Raw genomic sequence first — 20011 nt, 5'->3', positions numbered from 1 at the left:
CAAAACTGCTGAGTAAACAGGTACTGTGCCTGCTGGATCGGTATGGCATGGACCCAGCCCTGTGCCCCAACATCATCAACCAGCAATGCCTGGGGACCCTGCAGGACTTGTGCTACAAATAGCTCGTGGAGGGAAGTCTGTGTCAGAAGACTGGGCTGACCCATGTGTGGGACCTGGTGGGGCAGAATGAATGGCTGCAGGATGGCTACTCCAGCTGTTGGCCCTTCACTGTACCCGGGACCTCTTGTTGCCATGGTGTGGCTGCTGGCCTCGGTGGCCACGGAGCTAAGCAGGCTTTGGCTACAGGAGAGAGTGGCCCAGGCTGGCAGAAGGTTCGAGTAGCCCGGTGACGAGGACAGGAGAAGTTACTACCAGCTGCCCATCACCAGAGAGGATATCCATTTCCTGGCCATGTGAGAGTGTTGCAGGCTAAGGCTTTCCAGCTCGGGACCAAGCCCTGCCTAGGTTCTTGCCTTGTACTGACCAAGAATGACTGGGAGAGGCTCAGAGGTTCCATGCGAACAAAGGTTTATTAGCAGCAGAAAGAAAGCAAAGGCTCCAGAGTGGGGAACAGAGAGGGACCAGGCAACGCTAGCCTCTGTTCCCCTAACAAAGTTTTCTCTGGGGCTTATATGGGTTTGGTGAGGATAATTGGGTAATGACTATTTAGTGGATTCTTTCAAGGGGCGGGTACTTCTCAGGATGGCGGTGCATACTAAACTAGCCTGCATGTGCACCTAGAATCCAAGATGGAACCTGTAGCAAAGCCTCCTGGGATTGGTTGGCAGGATTTATTATTGGGTGTCTGCCTGTGCAGTCCCCCTGCAGCGCCGGTTTGATTGCTGTCACGGGTACTTGCCTCAGGGGGAGGTCATCAGTCACCTTGCGGATGTCTGCGCATGCTCCAGGGACCAGATCTAGTCGGTCCTTCTGAAAAACATCTCACAAGGGAGTACATTGTTTGTTCTTTCCTTATCTCACATTCCAGGATGGGGGTTTTGCATTAGCCAAGCACATACTATTGTAAGTAAGTTGCAAGTTGCAGGTGTTGCAGGGCTCCTTGCCTAGGGGCTCAGTCACTGTTTCTTCCCTATCTCAAGAAGACCTGGAGTGGAGGCCCTCATTTGGGGCATCTAGCTGGCCTTGCACTTCCCTAGTGGAGGGCCTCATGCTGCTGCTGGTCATGTCCCGACTCACACTTAGGGGGCCGCAGAAGGACGGGGGGTGGGGGCGGTGGGGAGCACAGACCGTGTCCCAGCTCCTGGTCTGGCTTCTCTCAGGTGTGGACAGGCAAGGGTACTTCAGGGCCTGAGCCTCCTGGTGCAGCAGATGCTGGGCAAGTCCCTGGACAAGGAGCAGCAGCTTTCCAACTGGCACCTGAGGCCACTGCAGGAGGAGCTCATCTATGTAGTCACAGATGCCTACTGCCTGCTGGAGGTGTACAGGTGCTATGCCAAGACCCGATCTGCTTTCACCGGTCCACAAACCTGGCCCAGTCCAGGTGCAGCACGAGATCAGGGGCCCAGGAGGCCCTGGACCCAGCCCAGCAGGTGCCTGCCCCAGCTCAGCAGTGGCCTGAAGTCGCCACCAGGGACGTCTGCCTGGTGTGCGACAGCGTGCTACAGGGCCTGGCATGGAGCCTGCCCTGCCTGGGCATGGACGTGGGTGTGCTGGACGCCCGACGAGGACCACTGCAGGACAGCAATGGACACCATACAGGAGGGGAGGATTGTCCTGATATTGGCAGCAAGCTCCAGGCTCAGGTTGGGGCTAGGCACTGCCTCTCAGCCATCTGCGCCCTCAAGGCTGGGGAGCAGGTACAGGCAGTGCTTGGGCACTTCAGCATTCCAGTTGCCCTCTCTGACATCTTCAGCCACTGCCAGGTATGTAACTGTGACCAGTACCTGAAGGTCTCCAAAAACATGATGAAGCACCTCATGTGGCTGAACGGCCACCATGAAGGCCCCAATGGCACAAGTGATGATGAGGCCACCCCAAGTGAGGACAGGCAGGGGACAGGTTCAGCACCAGAACTGCCCCCAGGAACTGTGTCTATGACTCACCATGCCCACTGGCTGGAGGCAGTGGACCTGCATACCGCCACACTGGGCAACAGCACATAACTGCAGCTGGCAGGGATCCCAGCAGGTGTGCTGTGGCACCTGGGGCAATGGCCCTCCTACTGATGCACAGTCAGTGGCAAGGTCTTCTGGGAGGGATCTCACCTGGACTGCCTGACCACACAGTTCCACAAGGCCCTGGGGGCCCTGATGCCCTAGCTTCTGTGAGCCCGCAGCCCTGCTAGCAGCCCCGCCAGGGCAGCCAGTGCCCCAGACAACACTGCAATAATGGTGGTCTTGGACATACACTTAAAAAACAAAAAGGCTATTTGGCTTTTTTAATTTTGAGCAAGCAGTTTGCATTTGGGTACATTGAGGCATTAAAAGTCAGTGTCCATCAAAAGATCCCCTTCCCAGGACTGGAAATTAAAGGGAGCTGGTGAGTAGACAGTCTGGTATGCTCACTTGTGGTGACCACCTGGGTACACTCGATGAATGGAAGTGGAGGAGGTGCAGGAATGAAGAGATGGCTAAATTTGGACATGTTCCAATGACATCCATTGACCTAGCCCACGGAGGCTAAGGGTGAGGGAGACAGAAAGGGCTGACTGGTCTGAAGTGCAGGGAGTTGTGTGGGCTCCTGACCCTACAGGTGCCCATTGACCTAGTCAACAGGCGCTAAGGATGAGAGAGAGAGAGAAGGGGCTGGCTGGTCTCAAGTGCAGGTAGATATCAGGAACCAGGATGGCTGAATGGTTAAGGCATTAAAATGCAGGGAGATGTGTGGACTCCCTAACCTAGGGCTTCTACTCATTGACCTAGCCTGCAGGGGCTAGGGATGAGCTAATCAGAACCCTACCGAACAAAAGGAAAGACGTTTGGCATCATGAGCTGGTATAACCATAGATGGCTGCAATTTGATGGCTTGCTCTGGACTGGACTTTGCGTATAGATGCATATGCTCCAAGTTCCAACCAGAACAGAAGATTCTTCAAATCCAGGAACATACTTCTCAAAGCATTGATTTGATAGGGGCGGGCAATATAAACATTGGCTATCTCACTGGGGGAAGAGAAAGGCATGAAGTGGCTGGCTTACACACTTTCATGGGCGTGCTTACGCTCAAAATAAGGGAGACAAGGAAGATCTCCACTAAATAGATTCCTCTTTTCCTGATGGGTCTGGGAAAGAGAGGGTAGGGGAAGATACTGATAGGATTATATGATTCAGTTGTGAGTGTTGATTGTTCACAGCATTAATTGTGATTGTAAAAACTGTTACTGTAGAAGCTGTAAGTGTGAAAGAGTGGATGGACTAAAGGAGAGGCACTGCTGGACTGCAGTACAGCAGCCAAACCTAAAGTCCCTTAACAGTTTTGCTATGCTGACACCTCGTGCAGCTTAGAGCAAGAGAATAATCTTTTCTCAGTTAAATTTTATCAGATACCAGAAAGGGTGAAACCAAGACAACTTTTGGAAAACCTGACCAGATCATATAGACACCTGCAGCAGACCTAAATGGCTGGTACCTGAGTAACCTACCCTGAGAACTCTGCCCTAGTGAAGGACTAATTGTTAATGACTGTTTTGGGCTGGTAAAATGATTGGGAGGGGGAAGTTAATCCTTCATGTATGAAAGGGCCAACGGCTAGAAGGGCAAGGGGGTGGCCTGCAGACCAGTGAATTAATATGGCCCATAGTCTTCTACCCTGTGGCTGTCAGTTTGTCACACTGTGGTGGCTTGCGTGTTGCTGTGATACTGGAAGCTTTGCTATCGGTATTTCAAATACCAGCACGGTCACCTTGGTGACCAGGTTTCAGCAGAGCTTCCAGACTAAGATAGAATAAGAAGAAGGACCTGAGAGTCTACTTCTGAAAAAATTGGCCAGTGAAAACTGCAGAGAAACTTTATCTGACATAGTGCTGGAAAATGAGCCCCTCGGGTTGTAAGGCACTCAAAATACAACAGGGGAAGAGCTGCTGCTTCAAAGTAGAGTCAACCTTAATGACATAGATGGAGTCAAGCTTTTGGGACCTTAATTTACCAGTGTTGTGACATGATTCAAAATGAGAAGAAACAGCTGCAAAATCGATTAATGATTGGAATGTGGAACATACGAAGCATCAATCTAGGAAAATTGAAAGTCATTAAAAATGAAATGGAACGCATAAACATCAATATCCTAGGCATTGGACTGGTATTGCCATTCTGAATCAGACAATCATATGGTATACTATGCTAAGAATGACAAATTGAAGAGGAATGGCGTCATGTTCATCGTCAAAAGAACATTTCAAGATCTATCCTGAAGTACAACACTGTCAGGATAATATCTATACACCTACGAAGAAGACCAGTTAGTATGACTATTATTCAAATTTACCCACCAACCACTAATGCCAAAGATGAGGAAATCAAAGAATTTTACCAACTTCTGCAGTCTGAAATTGATTAAACATGCAATAAAGATGCATTGATAATTACTGGTGATTGGAATGCAAAAGTTGGAAACAAGGAAGAAGGATTGGTAGTTTTGAAAATATGGCCTTGGTGATAGAAATGACGCCGGAGATCACATGATAGAATTGTGCAAGACCAAGGACTTCTTCATTACAAACCTCACCAAGTGGAAAACACAGGAATCCAGGAATCTTATCAACTGCATCTGTAGAAAGAGATGATGAAAAAGCTCAGTATCGCCAGTCAGAGGGCCAGGGACCAATTACAGAAGAGACCATCAGTTGCTCATATGCAAGCTCAAGCTGAAGCTGAAGAAGATTAAAACAAGTCCATAGGAGCCAAAATATGACCTTCAGTATATCCCACCTGAATTTAGAGGCTATCTGGCTGTCTAATGAATAGATTTGCCTCACTGAACACTAATGACCAAAGGCCAGAAAAGTGTGGGAAGACATCAAGGATATCACATATGATGAAAGTGAAAGGTCATTACAAAGAAAGGAAAGAAAGAAAAGACCAAAATGGATGTTAGAAAATACTCTGAAACTTGCTCTTGAACATAGAGTAGCTAAAGCAAATGGAAGAAATGATGAAGTAAAAGAGCCAAACAGAAGATTTCAAAAGACAGCTCAAGGAGATAAAATAAAATATTATAGTGAAATGTGCAAAGACCTGGAGTTAGAAAACCAGAAGGGAAGAACACACTCAGCATTTCTCAAGCTGAAAGAACTGAAGAAAAAATTCAAGCCTTGAGTTGCAATTTTGAAAGATTCTATGGGCAAAATATTGAATGATGCAGGAAGCATCAAAAGAAGATGGAAGGAATATACAGAGTCACTGTATCAAAAAAGAATTTGTCGATGACCAACCATTTCAGGAGGTAGCACATGACCAAGAACCGATGGCACTGAAGGAAGAAGTCCAAGCTGCACTGAAGGCATTTGCAAAAAACATGGCTCCAGGAATTGATGGAATACCAATTGAGATGGTTCAACAGACAGGTGCAAAGCTGGAAGCGCTCACTTGTCTATGGCAAGAAATTTGGAAGTTACCTAGCCAACCGACTGGAAGAGATCCATATTTGTGCCCATTCCAAAAAAAGGTGATCCAACAGAATGGAAATTATAGAACAATATCATTAATATCACACACAAGTAAAATTTTGCTGAAGATCATTCAAAAGTGGTTGCCGCAGTACATCGACAGGGAACTGCAAGAAATTCAAGCCAGGTACAGAAGAGAATGTGGAATGAGGTGTGTCACTGCTGACATCAGATGGATCTTGGGTGAAATCAGAGAATATTAGAAAGGTGTTTATCTGTGTTTTATTGACTCTGCAAAGGTATTCAACTGTGTGGGTAATAACAAATTATGGATAACATTAAGAAGAATGGAAATTCCAGAAAACTTAATTGTGCTCTTGGGGAACCTATATATAGACCAAGAAACAGTTGTTCAAATACAGCAAGGGGATATTGCATGGATTAAAATCAAGAAAGATGTGTGTCTGGGTTGTATCCAGTCCCTGGAGAAGGACATCATGCCTGGTAAAGTACAGGGTCAGCAAAAAAGAGGGAAAGCCTCAATGAGATGGATTGACACAGTGGCTGCAACAGTGAGCTCAAACATAACAACAATGATTGTGAGGATGGCACAGGACAGGATAGTGTTTCATTCTGTTGTACATAGGTCAGAACCAACTCAAAGGCACCTAAAAATGAGGTCCCCATGTCTCTCTGCTCGCTTCTCTCTTTAATATCTCAAAAGAGATTGGCTTAGGACACTATCTAATCTAGTAGATCTCATCAATATAACTGCCACTAATCCATCTCAGTACATCGTAGTGATAGGATTTACAATACACAGGAAAGTCACATCAGATAACAAAATGGTAGACAATCATATAATACTGGGAATCATGACCTAGCCAAGTTGACAGATTTTTTGGGGGGACACAATTCTATCCATGACAGTGGGAGTGGGTCTTGAACTCAGTGTTAATAAGAGCAAAGCCTCAGTGTCCTCAACTGAGTCATCTTGACCAAGCCTCATGCTCTTATCTCACTTTTAAATGAAATAAGTGGATAAAGTTCGAAAGAGAATCTTTAACAGTTTCAGAAGTTCTTGATGGTCTGTGATAGTAATTCTGTCTTTAAGAATGAACTGTCTTGGTCGGTTACATATTAAATTCAGGCATTTTAGAGGCAGTAGAAATTGATCAAGTATTCACACCCATCTGATAATTTATCTGATAAACTATTGGTAATTTAAGACTCCAAGCGCTGACCACAGATTTTCACTGCTGCCTTCGGTGAAATGAGGGGGAAAGGGGACAATGTAGTAAGCTTTCCACAAAGGTAATTGTATTCAATTTAACTTTTTTTTTAAGGTGACTCATTCCATGTTGAACAAAGATAACTGTTAGCCCTCAGGTTCCTACCACCCTCAGTCTTTTCCACCGCCTCTGAGAGAACTCCTCAGCTTTGTGGAACTGAGATGTTCCACAAAGAATGATGCTTCACTCAAAGATGTCCATGTCCTCATCCCCAAAACCTGTGAATATGTTACCCTTGACTTTACAGGTGTGATTAAATTAAGGACCTTGAGATGGCAAGAGTACCTGAATTATCAGACTGGGGTCAATGTAGTTACCAGGGTCCTTATTAAAAGGAGACAGGAGGTCAGACTGACAGAAGAAGAGGTATGAGTCATGCAGAGCCACAAACCAAAGAACGTGGGCTGGAAAAGGCAAGGAAATGGATTTTCCCTGAGAGCCTACAGAAAGAAAGCAGCTCTGCTGATCCATTTTGGATCTCTGACCCCCCAAACTGTAAGATAATAAATTAGTGTTGTTTAAGCCACTAAGCTTGTATTTTTTTCACAGCAGCAATTAGAAACTAATACATGTCAATGTTAGTCTGTACCTGACAAAACTCTGTGAGGTCAGAGAGGCAGAGCCAAGATGGCACTATAGACAGAAGCACCACACCATCCCTCCACAGCAAAGACCTGAAAAACTAAGTAAAACAGAGACAAACGTTAATCCTGGAACCTAAGCATCAAATGAAGAGAAAGAACCCAGGCAAGCACTGAATGGAATAAGAAACTGATACAGAACAGAGAGCCAGAAGAGATACCAGCTAAGGTACCCTATCAGCTAACGCAGCACGGATTCGCCATCTTGGACTCATGTCAGAGATCCGCAGACAGGAAGTACAGGAAAGCAGCTTCACGGAGCTCTCAGCAGAAGACAGAGCACCCAGTAACTAGTGATATATGCTTTCCCACCCCTCATTCTTCTCACCCCTGCTCTGCCTCCGCAACTGCCTAGCTGGCAGTGGTCACTCAGCCAGCCAAGAAGACACGGTCCATACTTGGGTTCGCCCAGCCCACATCGGAGATGAGTAGACAAGGAGTATGGAAAAGCAGCTTCATGGAGCTCCCAGCAGGAAATAGAACACCAGGTAACCAGCGATACATATTTTCCCACCCCCTACTTTTCTTCCCCCTGCTCAGCCTCTGCCACTTCCCACTAGCTGCAGTCTCTTGGCCAGGAGGCACCGGCTACGACTCTGTGCCCCTTGGATTTGCCCTGCCCACACTGGCTAGCTCCATCAGTGCCATTTCTTTGTTGCTGGTGTGGCTTTTTTCTGCTTCTTTTGGTTTCTTCCCTGCCTTTCACCTCCTCTTGCTCCTTTCTCTGGAACATCTGGTTCCATGCGCCATCTTTGCTTCTTTTTGAAAGGCCCTGAAATGCCACTTTGCTGGGGAACCACTTGCCAGGTCTGCGCCATCACACTGTTGAAATCCCCAGGGCCTTTTTTTGTTTTGTTCTGTACTGTTTTGTTTTGTTTCTTTGTTTGTTTTCTTTTTCTTTTTGTGACTTGGGAACCCCTTCTAGATGGGCTGTACTGTGTGGCTTGGGAGCTACTTCCCCAGTATGTGCAGCCATGTTGGTAGGATCCCTGAGGGTGTTTTTTTCCTTTTTGTCTCACTTCATTTCTCAGTTTCTCATCTCTCTATACTTACCTTCTTTTCCTATCTCCTGAATACCTAGCACTGTGTGACGTCTGTGCCCCTTCTAGCCAGACTGTTCTGCATGGCCTGGGACCCACGTTGTCAGTTCCTGCAGCTGCACCAGTGAGACCCCTAAGGGCTTTTCTGTCTTTGTTTTTTAATTTTCATTTATTTGTTTATTTTTCCCTTTTTGTTTTTCTCCATTTCTCGGTTTCTCATCTCTCCACTTCAATGGCAAGCTCCCTTTGCACTCTTTTTTTAATTTTTTAGGTTTTTTTTTTGTTGTTGTTCCTGTTTCTCTTTCCCTCCCTCCTCTTTCTCTTCTTTCCCATGCCCATCTTAGTTCCACACATCACAACTTCCCCCTTCTTCCTGCCTATCTGCACCGTGAGGTGAACATCACACCCCCAAGCAGCACAAGCCTGGCCGACTCAAGCCTGCCCTGCACTGACTCCCAGCCCGCCCTGTCAGCCCTTGTATGTGCCACAAACAACCCATCCCAGCCTCTCCCCTTCAGCTAGACCTGACCTGTTGCAGCATAGATGAGCGACTGGCCCTGTCCATTGGACAAGAAGGTGAAAAGTATCATGCACACAGACAAGCAAACAAAAAAGAACACACAGCTTGCCTGCTCAGACATAGCCAAATAAAACAAAAAATCAGGATGAAACAAACAAATCTACAATCAAGAAACAAAATGACTACTGAATGTCCCAAACTCAGCAGACAATACCAAAACACATAAAAAACAAAAAGAGGAGAGGTTGGTTCCAGTAGGCATCCAAAATAAAACATCATATGGCTTTCCAGTGGAAGAAAACCCAAAACCCAGTGCCGTTGAGTTGATTCCGACTCATAGCGACCCTACAGGACAGAGCAGAACTGCCCCATAGAGTTTCCAAGGAGCGCCTGGCGGATTTGAACTGCCGACCCTTTGGTTCGCAGCTGTAGCACTTAACCACTATGCCACCAGGGTTTCCAGTAGAAGAAAAGACACTGGGAATTCAAATGTCTAATATTTAGAGCTATCTAAGAGTTGAAGCAAAAAGCAGACAAAAATGAGGAAAAAAAAACACACAAATTCATGGAAGATACAGAAAAAAATCGAAGAATTCAGGAAAATAATACAGGAACAACATGCCAAAAATGGATTCACAACTAGAAATCATACAAAAACAACAATTAGAAATCTGAAAGATAAACCACAAGATTTCAGAAATGGACAGCGTAAGAGAAGGGCTCAGAAGCAGGTTTGAAACAACAGAAGACAGGGTCAGCGAAATTGAGGAGAAACACTTGGATACAACTTTGTTTTAGGAAAAATCAGAAAAAAAAGAATGAAGAAAAGTGAAGAAACCCTGAGAATTATGCAGAATACAATCAAAAGCAAAAATTGTGAGCAATCAGAGTTCCAGAACAGGGGGAGAAAATGGAAAACACAGAGGATCATTGAAGAATTGCTGACAGAAAACTTCCCTAATATCATGAAAGATGAAAAGGTAACCATCCAAGAAGCTCAACAAACCCCATATAGGATCGACCTCAAAAGAAAATCACCAAGGCATATCATAATCACACTTGCTGAAACCTTAGACAAAGAAAGAATCCTGAGAGCAGCTCAAGAAAAACAATAAGTCACAGACGGGGGGAAACAATAAGACTAAGCTCTAATTATACTGTAGACACCAAGCAGGCAAGAAGGCAATGGGATGACATATATAAAACCTTGAAAGAAAAAAAATTGCCAACTAAGAATAGTATACCCTATGAAACTCTTGTCCAAATATGACAGTGAAATTAGGACATTTTCAGATAAATAGAAATTAAGGGAATGTGTAAAAACCAAACCCAACTTACAAGAATTATTAAAGGGAGTCCTTTGGTTTGAGAACAAACAACATCAGACCACAACCTGAATCTAGGACCCAAGATTGTACCAGCCAGATACCAACCTAGGAAATGAACTTTCAAGGACTATCCAAAACCAAAAGAATTACAACAGCAAACAAGAGAGGTTAATCTGTAAATGCCAACAACATCAGAACAATAAAAAGGAGAATAAATGGTGTAGATATAGAACTTTCTAATGGAGAGGAAGGCAAGGCAATACCAAGTAGTAGTAGACCACTTCAAACCTAGGAAGATAAGGGTAAATTTCAAGGTAGCCACAAAGAAAGTTAAACTTACTCATCAAAATAAAGAAAAACAGAGAAAAAAGTCTCAGTAAAAACAAAATCTATAAAAATGAACAAAGAATTCACAAACAAAAGGAATTCAGCATAGGAGAGTAAGAAGAACAAAGAAAATGTTAGCACCACAAAAAAAAAAAAGCACTACAAAATGATACCAATAAACTCACACCTATCAATAATTACACTGAATGTAAGTGGCCTAAATGCACCCATAAAGAGACAGAGTGACAGAAGGAATAATAAAAAAAAAATCCATCAATATGCTGTCTACAAAAAGCACACCTTAGAAACAAACTCATAAATTTATTAAAAATCAAAGGATGGAAAAAATGTATCAAGCGAACATCTACAAAAGAAGAACAGGAGTGGCAATACGAATCTCCAATAAAATAGATTTTAAAACAAAATCCACCATAAAAGAAAAGGAAGGGCACTATATAATGATTAAAGGGATGATCCATCATGACGCTGTAACCATAATAAACATCTACACACCTAAAAAAAAAAAAAAAAAAACCTAATTACAGGGCTCCAAAGTACACAAAACAAACTCTAACAGCACTGAAAAGAGAAATTGACAGTTCCACAATAATAGTAGGAGACTTCAACATGCCACTCTCAGTAAAGGACAGAACATCTAGAAAGAAACTCAGCAAAGATACAGAAGAGCTAAACGGCACAATCAGCCAACTTGACCTCATAGGCACATATAGAGCACTCCTCCCAACAGCTGCAAAGTACACATTCTCTTCCAATGCACATGGAATGTTCTCCAGAATAGGCCAAATCCTAGGCCACACAGCAACTCTCAACAAAATCCAAAACACTGAGCTACCACAAAGTATCTTCTCTGACCACAATGCCACCAAAGTAGAAATTAACAACAGGAAGAGTGTCTTAGTCATCTAGTGCTGCTGTAACAGAAATACCCCAAGTTGATGGCTTTAACAAAGAGAAATTTGTTTTCTCACAGTCTAGTAGGTTGTAAGTCCAAATTCAGGGCATCAGCTCCAGAGGAAGTCTTTCTCTCTCTGTCAGCTCTGGAGAAAAGTCCTTGTCCTCGATCTTCCTCCCCCTGGGGTCGAGGAGCTTCTCAGGCACAGGGACCCCGTGTCCAAAGGACGGGCTTTGCTCCTGGTGCTGCTTTCTTGGTGGTATGAGGTCCCCAATTCTCTGCTTGCATCCCTTTCCTTTTATCTCTTGATAGATAAAAGGTGGTGCAGGCCACATCCCAGGGAAATTCCCTTTACTTTGCATCAGGGAGGTGACCTGAGTGAAGAGTGGTGTTACAATCCGACCCTAATCCTTTTAACATAAAATTACAATCACAAAATGGAGGACAACCACTCAATACTGGGAAGCATGGCCTAACCAAGTTGATGCACACAATTTTGGGGGGACATAATTCAATCCATGGCAAAGAACAAGGAACAAAAAACATTTACATGGAAATTGAATAACGCCTTGCTTAAAAACTACTGGGTAATAGAAGAAATCAGAGATGGAATCAAAAAATTCCTACACTGAAAAGAACAAACATTTGGGTCATAGCAAAGGCAGTCTTCAGAGGTCAATTTATAGCAGTAGATGCACACGTCAAAAAAGAAGAAAGGGACAAAATTAAAACATTAGCTACACAACTCGAACAAATAGAAAGAGAACAGCAAAAAAAAAAAAAAAAAAAAAAGCTCACAGCCACCAGAAGAAAGGAAATAATAAAGATCAGAGCAGAAATAAATGAAATAGGAATAGAAAAAAAATAGAGTCAACAAAATCAAAAGTTGGTTCTTTGAAAAGATCAACAAAATCGACAAACAACTAGGCAAACTGACAAAAGAAGAATAGGAGAGGACGCAAATAACCCAAATAAGAAATGAAATGGGGGATGTTACAACAGACCCAACTGAAATAAAAAGAATCATAATGGAGTATTACGAAAAGCTATACTCCAATTTGAAAACCTAGAGGAAATGGACAAATTTCTGGAAACACACTAACTACAAAAACTAACACAAAATGATGTTGAAAATCTGAACAGACCCATAACAAGAGAAGAGATTGAAAAGGTAAAAAAAAAAAAAAAACTTCCAACAAAAAAAAGCCCTGGCCCAGAAGGCTTCACTAGAGAATTCTACCAAACATTCAGAGGAGAGTTTACACCAGTACTACTCAGACTAGTTCATAACATAGAAAAGGAAGAGATACTTCTGAATTCATAACCCTGCATACCAAAACCAGCATAACCCTGATATCAAAACCAGGCAAAGATACCACCTCAAAAAATTACAGACCAGTATCTCTCATGAATATAGATGCAAAAATTCTCAACAAAAATTCTAGCCAATAGAGTTCAGCATCATATCAAATAAATAATATACCACCACAAAGGAGGATTCATACCAGGTATGCAAGGATGTTTCGACATTAGAAAATCAATCAACGTAATCCACCACATAAATAAAAGGAAAGAAAAGAATCACGTGATCATCTCAATCAACACAGAAAAGGCATTCAACAAAGTCCAACACTGATCCCTGATAAAAACTCTCAATACAATAGTTACAGAAGGGAAATTTCTCAACATAATAAAGGGCATCTTTGCAAAACCAATGGCGAACATCATTCTTAATGGAGAGAGGCTGAAAACATTCCCCTTGAGAAGAGGAACTAGTCAAAGATACCCTTTATCACCACTCCTATTTAACATTGTGGCTGGAAGTCCTAGCCAGAGCAATAAGACAAGAAAAAGAAATAAAGGGCATCCAAACTGGTAATGAAGAAGCTAAACTGTCCCTATTTGTGGATGATATGATACTACACATAGAAAACCCAAAGGACTCCACAAGAAAACTCCTGGAACTAATAGAAAGATTCAGCAGAGTACCAGGATATAAAATAAGCATACAAAAATCAGTTGGATTCCTATACACCAATAAGGAGAACAATTTAAAGGAAATCAGGAAAACAATACCATTTATAATAGCCCCTCAAAAAATAAAATACTTAGAAACAAATCTAACCAGGGATGTAAAAGAGCTATACAAAGAAATCTACAAAACACTACTGCAGGAAACCGAAAGAGATCTACATAAATGGAAAAACATACGACGCTTATGGATAGGTGAGTCAACGTTGTGAAAATGATAATTCTACCCAAAGCAATTTACAAATACAATGCAACCCCGATCCAAATACCAACAACATTCTTTAAAGAGATGGAAAAACTAATCATTAACTTTATATGGAAAAGGAAGAAGCCCCAGATAAGTAAAGCACTATTGAAGAAGAAGAATAAAATAGGAGGACTCTCACTACCTGACCACAGAACCTACTATACAGCTACAGTAGTCAAACGCCCTGGTTCTGGTACAATGACAGATACATTGACCAATTGAACAGAATTGAGAACCCAGATGTAAATCCATCCACCTACAGTCACCTGATCTTCAACAAGGGCCCGAAGTCCATCAAATTGGGGAAAGACAACCTTTTTAACAAATGGTGCTGCCAAAACTGGATGTTCACCTGCAAAAAAATGAAACAGGGTGCATACCTCACGCCATATACAAAAACCAATTCAAAATGGATCAAAGACCTAAATATAAAGCCAAAAACTACACGGTTCATAGAAGAAAAAATAGGATCAATGCTTGAGGTCGTAATACATGGCATTAACAGGATACAAACCATAAACAATAACACACAAACTCCAGAAGATAAGCTAGATAACTGGGATCTTCTAAAAATTACACACTTATGCTCATCAAAAGACTTCACCAAAAGAATAAAGAGAGAACCTACAGACTGGGAAAAAAAGTGTTGGCTATTACAAATCAGACAAAGGTCTAATCCAACACCGCTACAACAAAAAGAAAAATAATCCAATTAAAAAATGGGCAAAGGAAATGAATAGACACTTCACCAAAGAAGACATTAAAGTGGCTACAAGAGACATAAGAAATGCTCGAGATCACTAGCCATTAACCTGCTGAAACCCACTGCCATTGAGTAGATTCCGACTCATAGCAACCCTATAGGACAGAGTAGAACTGCCCCCGTAGAGTTTCCAAGGAGCGCCTGGCACATTTAAACTACCGACCTCTTGGTTAGCAGCTGTAGCACTTAATCACTACGCCACCAGGGTTTTCCTCTAGCCATTAAAGAAATACAAATCAAAACTACAATGAGATACCATCTTACCCTGGCGTTACTGGCATCAATCAAAAAAACAGAAAATAACAAATGTTGGAGAGGCTTCAGGGAGACCGGAACTCTTATGCACTGCTGGTGGGAATGCAAAATGATACAACCATTTTGGAAAACGATATGGCTCTTCCTTAGAAATATAAATACCATATGTCTTAGTTATCTAGTGCTGCTATAATAGAAATACCACAAGTGGATGGTTTTAACAAGGAGAAGTTTATTTTCTCACAGTAAAGTAGGCTAAAAGTCCAAATTCAGGGTGTCACCTCCAGGGGAAGGCTCTCTCTGTTGGCTCTGAAAGAAGGTCTTTCTTGTCAATCTTCCCCTGGACTAGGAGCTTGTCCACAAGGAACCCCAGGTCTGAAAGACACCCTCTGCTCCCGGTGCGTCTTTCTTGGTGGTATGAGGTCCCCAACTCCCTGTTTGCTTCTCTTTCCTTTTATCTCTTGAGGATAAAAGGTGGTATAGGCCACTCCCCAGGGAAACTCCCTTTACATTGGATCAGGGAGGTGACCTGAGTAAGAATAGTGTTACAATCCCACCCTAATCCTCTTAACATAAAATTACAATCACAAAATGGGGGACAACCACACAATACTGGGAATCATGGCCTAACCAAGTTGTTGTACAGATTTGCGGGGGGACATAATTCAATCCATGACACCATATGATCCAGCAATCCCACTCCTAGGAATATATCCTAGAGAAATGAGTTGTCATATGAATAGACATATGCGTACCCATGTTCATTGCAGCATTGTTTACAATAGTAAAAAGATGGAAACAACCTAGATGCCCATCAACAGATGAATGGATAAACAAACTATGGTACATACTCACAATGGAGTATTACACAAAGATAAAGAACTATGATGAATCTGTGAAGCATCTCATTACATGGATGAATCTGGAGGGCTCTATGCTGAGTGAAATAAGTCAATCACAAAAGGAGAAATATTGTATGATAACACTACTGTAAAAACTCACGAAAAGGTTTACACAGAAAAAGAAACAATCTTTGATGGTTATGAGGAAGGGGAGAGGTAGGGATAGAAAAACACTGAATAGACAATAGATAAGTGGTAACTTTGGTGAAGGGTGAGACAGTACACAATACTGGGGAAGCCAGTACAGCTTATCCACATCAAGGTCATAGAAGCTCATAGACACATCCAAACTCCCTGAGGGACTGAATTGCTGGGCTGAGGGCTGTGAGGACCATGGTCTCAGGGAACACCCAGGTCAATTGGCATAACATTGTTTATAAAGAAAATGTTCTACATTCTACTTTGGTGAGTAGTGTCTGGGATCTCAAAAGCCTGTAAACAGCCATCTAAGATATTCTACTGGTCTCACCCCTTCGGGAGCAAGGAAGAATGAAGAAAACTAAAGACACGAGGGAAAGATTAGTCCAAAGGACTAATGGACTGCCTCCACCAGACTGAGTCTAGTACAACTAGATGGTGCACAGCTACCACCACTGACTGCTCTAACAGGGATCACAATAGAGGGTCCTGCTGACGGAGACTGGAGAAACCCTGAGAGTATGGCCCCCAGACACCCTTTCAGCTCAGTAATGAAGTCACTCCTGAGGTTCACCCTTCAGCCAAAGATTGGACAGGCCCATAAAACAAAATGAGACTTAGGGGGCACACCAGCCCAGGGCCAAGGACTAGAAGGCAGGAGGGAACAGGAAAGCTGGTAATAGGGAACCCAAGGTTGAGAACGGAGAATGTTGACATGTCATGGGGTGGTTAACCAATGTCATAAAATAACATGTGTGCTAACTCTTTAGTCAGAAACTAGTTTGTTCTGTAAACCTTCGTCTAAAGTACAATTATAAAAAAAAAAACAACAGAGGGCCCCAGACAGAGCTGGAGAAAAATGTAGAACAAAATTCTAACACACACCACACACACAAAATACCAGACCTACTGGCCTGACAGAGACTGGAGAAACCTCTAGAGTATGGCCCCTGGACACTCTTTTAGCTCAGTAATGAAGTCACTCCCGAGGCTCACCCCTCAGCCAAAGACTAGACAGGACCATAAAACAAGACTAAAGGGGCACACCAGCCCAGGGGCAAGGACTACAAGGCAGGAGGGGACAGGAAAGTTGGTAATAGGGAACCCGTGGTCAAGAAGGGAGAGTATTGACATGTCGTGTGGTTGTTAACCAATGTCATAAAACAATATTTGTATTAACTGTTTAATGAGAAGTTAGTTTGTTCTGTAAACCTTCATCTAAAGTACAATTAAAAAAAAAACTGTTAGGTCAGAAAGAAGTTGTTTCAGTAACTGTCTTCTTTAACACGCTTATACTTTAAAAAAACCAACTTCTTATGCTGAAAACTTTTTCAGGGTTGGTGTTTTTTAGTGTGTGAGCTTGTATGTGTTTGTGTATCTCTCTTTAAGCCATAATATTTTACTGATTCAGCCATTCATATACCCACCCGTTTAACAAATGTTCATTAAGTGCCAATTATTTGTTAGATCCTATGCTGATTTTTTTTTTTTTTTTGCTGATACTAGTAAAAAAAGCAGAGATAAAATAAAAGACGAGCCGCTGCCTTTGTAGAGCTTCAAGTCTAGTCAAGGAAGATAAGCATTAAAAAATAAGCTGTATTAGGAGGTACAACTGAGGGTTCTTGTGTCAGAGTGCTGAAGGTGCAGTGGTTAAGAGCTCTAACCAAAAGGTTGGTGGTTCGAACCCACCAGCTGCTCTTGGAAACCCTATGGGACAATTCTACTTTGTCCTGTAGGGTCACTATGAGTCCTACTCGACAGCAATTTTTTTCTTTTTTAACACTGGCGATGTCTGCCAAGTCTATTTAATTAACGAGCCTGTCTGAATACCTGAAATTTCCAACATCAGAAACACTCCCTTTAGTAAAAACATGGTTTTCTGAAGGCCATTGTTCTCATGCACTTTACTTGGTGTAAGGGCCTCTCTATCTACATTGCACATGCAGACAGGTTGTGCCTCAAACTTCCAGGCAGCCGTAAGACTGTTAGGCATGAGGCGTGTACGCACACTGGCGTCAACATTTGTCCTTGTGAAGTCAATGGGCCAACACTCTAGTTTGATATTTAAACAAATAAAATTTATTGAAGGAATGAACCGTGGGAGAGCAGGTGTTCAGTTTGGCTGTAATGGTATGCTCGGCCTTACAGGCAAAACAAATATTTAAGAAGTAGAGTGAGTACAGATAAAAACCTCAAAGCAATGGCAGGAAAGGTGAGATTTACAAGGCTGGCAATTAACTGTGAAACTTTCTTTACATCAGTTTCTGATCTAATACATATCTCTCACACTTGATACATTTTAACTAAGGCAGTATTTCTAAAATGAAGGGTAAAACAGTTTTGACCTGGAAGTTTAGTGATATGGAAATTACTTATATAATTGTAGCTGGGCCAATTTAATTGGAATCTTTGGATACAGAACCGGCCATTAGTTAAAAAAAAAAAACAAAAAAAAAAAACCCATTGCTGTCCACTTGATTCTGACTCATAGCGATCCTATAGGACAGAGTAGAACTGTCTCATAGGGTTTCCAAAAAGTGGCTGGTGGATTTGAACTGCCAACTTTTTGGCTGGTAGCTGAGCTCTTACTCACTGCACCACCAGGGCCCCAACAATTAGGAAAGTGTAAAATTACCCTGCTTATTTAGCTGAGGGCAGCCTGGTGGCACAGTGGTTAAGAGCTACGGCAAGCTGCAGCTGCCAATCAAAAGGTCGGAAGTTTGAATCCATCAGCCAGTCTTTGGGAACCATTTTAGGGCAGTTCTGCTCTGTCCTGTAGGGTCTATATAGGGTCACTATGAGTCCAAATCAACTCGACAGCAGTAGGACATGTAGCTGAGAGAAAAGAGGTAATGCCTAGGCACTTGCAGGGGAACTCCTGTAAGGTAGTTAAATGAACATGTTCATCCATAAAATTTTAACGGATCAATGAAGCTTTTTCTAAGGCCAGCTGCAGTAGCACTCTTAACATAACAAATACCACTGAGCTTTGTTTTTCTAAGGGCAACTTGAACAGCAGCCAAATGGTTATCCGGAGGGTAGAAGTAAAGCCCTCAGTTTAATTTCTGGATGGAGTTCTTAATTTTAGTTCAGAAATCTCCCAAATTAAACCTAACCCTACCACCACCTCAAAATTTAAAAAGTTCCTCACACGTATTCCGTGGATGTTACATTCATCTGTGATAGGCCAGAGTGTTGGCAAAATGAAAGCCTTTATTACCATTTATAGAAAGCAAACAGTGAATAATAGAAACAGATTTTCGAAGGGGAACCATTTACCCTTCCCCAAATTACCATGTCCATTCTTATGTCCATTGGCCAGAGTACCATGGTTCAGGTCAGATGTTGTGTTCATGTCACTTCTGCCTCTGACTACCACCACACTACCCAGGGGGCCTCACAGCTCCCCAGGTGTCTGTTCTGTACGTGGGGTTTTCAGGGTCTTGCTTCGAAGTCAGGAAAACCCAAGTCTCTGCCACTGGGCCCTTCTGGCTCCTGCCACACCACCCAAACTCCCATAATTCTCTTTTCTGCCATGCTACTCAGGCCTGCACTGCCCCAGGGCCCGCATGGCTCCCACCATGCTGCCCCGGGGTGTCAGGAGGGGGTTGTGTTGCATTGGGCACTGTTCTGTACCGGCAAGTGTTACAGCTCTTTATTGTCATTATTGTTGTTAGGTGCTAACGAGTCAGTTCCAACTCATAGCAACCCTATGTACAACAGAAGGAAACACTGCCCAGTCTTGCACCATCCACACAATCGTTGTTTTGCTTGAGCCCATTGTTGCAGCCACTGTGTCAATCCATCTCATTGAGGGACTTCTTTTTTTTTCCGCTGACCCTCTACTTTACCAAGCATGATGTCCTTCTCCAGGAACTGGTCCCTCCTGATAATATGTCCAAAGTATGAAAGATTTAGTGTCGCCATTCTTGCTTCTAAGGAGCATTCTGGTTGTACTTCTTCTAAGACAGATTTGTTTATTCTTCTGGCAGTCCATAGTAGGTATATTCAGTATTCTTTGCCAATACCACAATTCAAAGGTGTCAGTTCT

General features: G+C 42.9%; 1 pseudogene; it reads left to right on the top strand.

The window, feature by feature from the left end:
* The first annotated feature begins 201 nt into the window (after positions 1 to 201).
* LOC111750199 (exonuclease mut-7 homolog) lies at positions 202 to 2123 on the top strand (annotated as a pseudogene).
* Positions 2124 to 20011: the final 17888 nt, after the last annotated feature.

The sequence above is a fragment of the Loxodonta africana genome, chromosome 10, assembly GCF_030014295.1.
Source record: "Loxodonta africana isolate mLoxAfr1 chromosome 10, mLoxAfr1.hap2, whole genome shotgun sequence".
In the NCBI taxonomy this organism is placed as follows: domain Eukaryota; kingdom Metazoa; phylum Chordata; class Mammalia; order Proboscidea; family Elephantidae; genus Loxodonta; species Loxodonta africana.
This window is presented reverse-complemented; position numbering and strand designations above follow the sequence as displayed.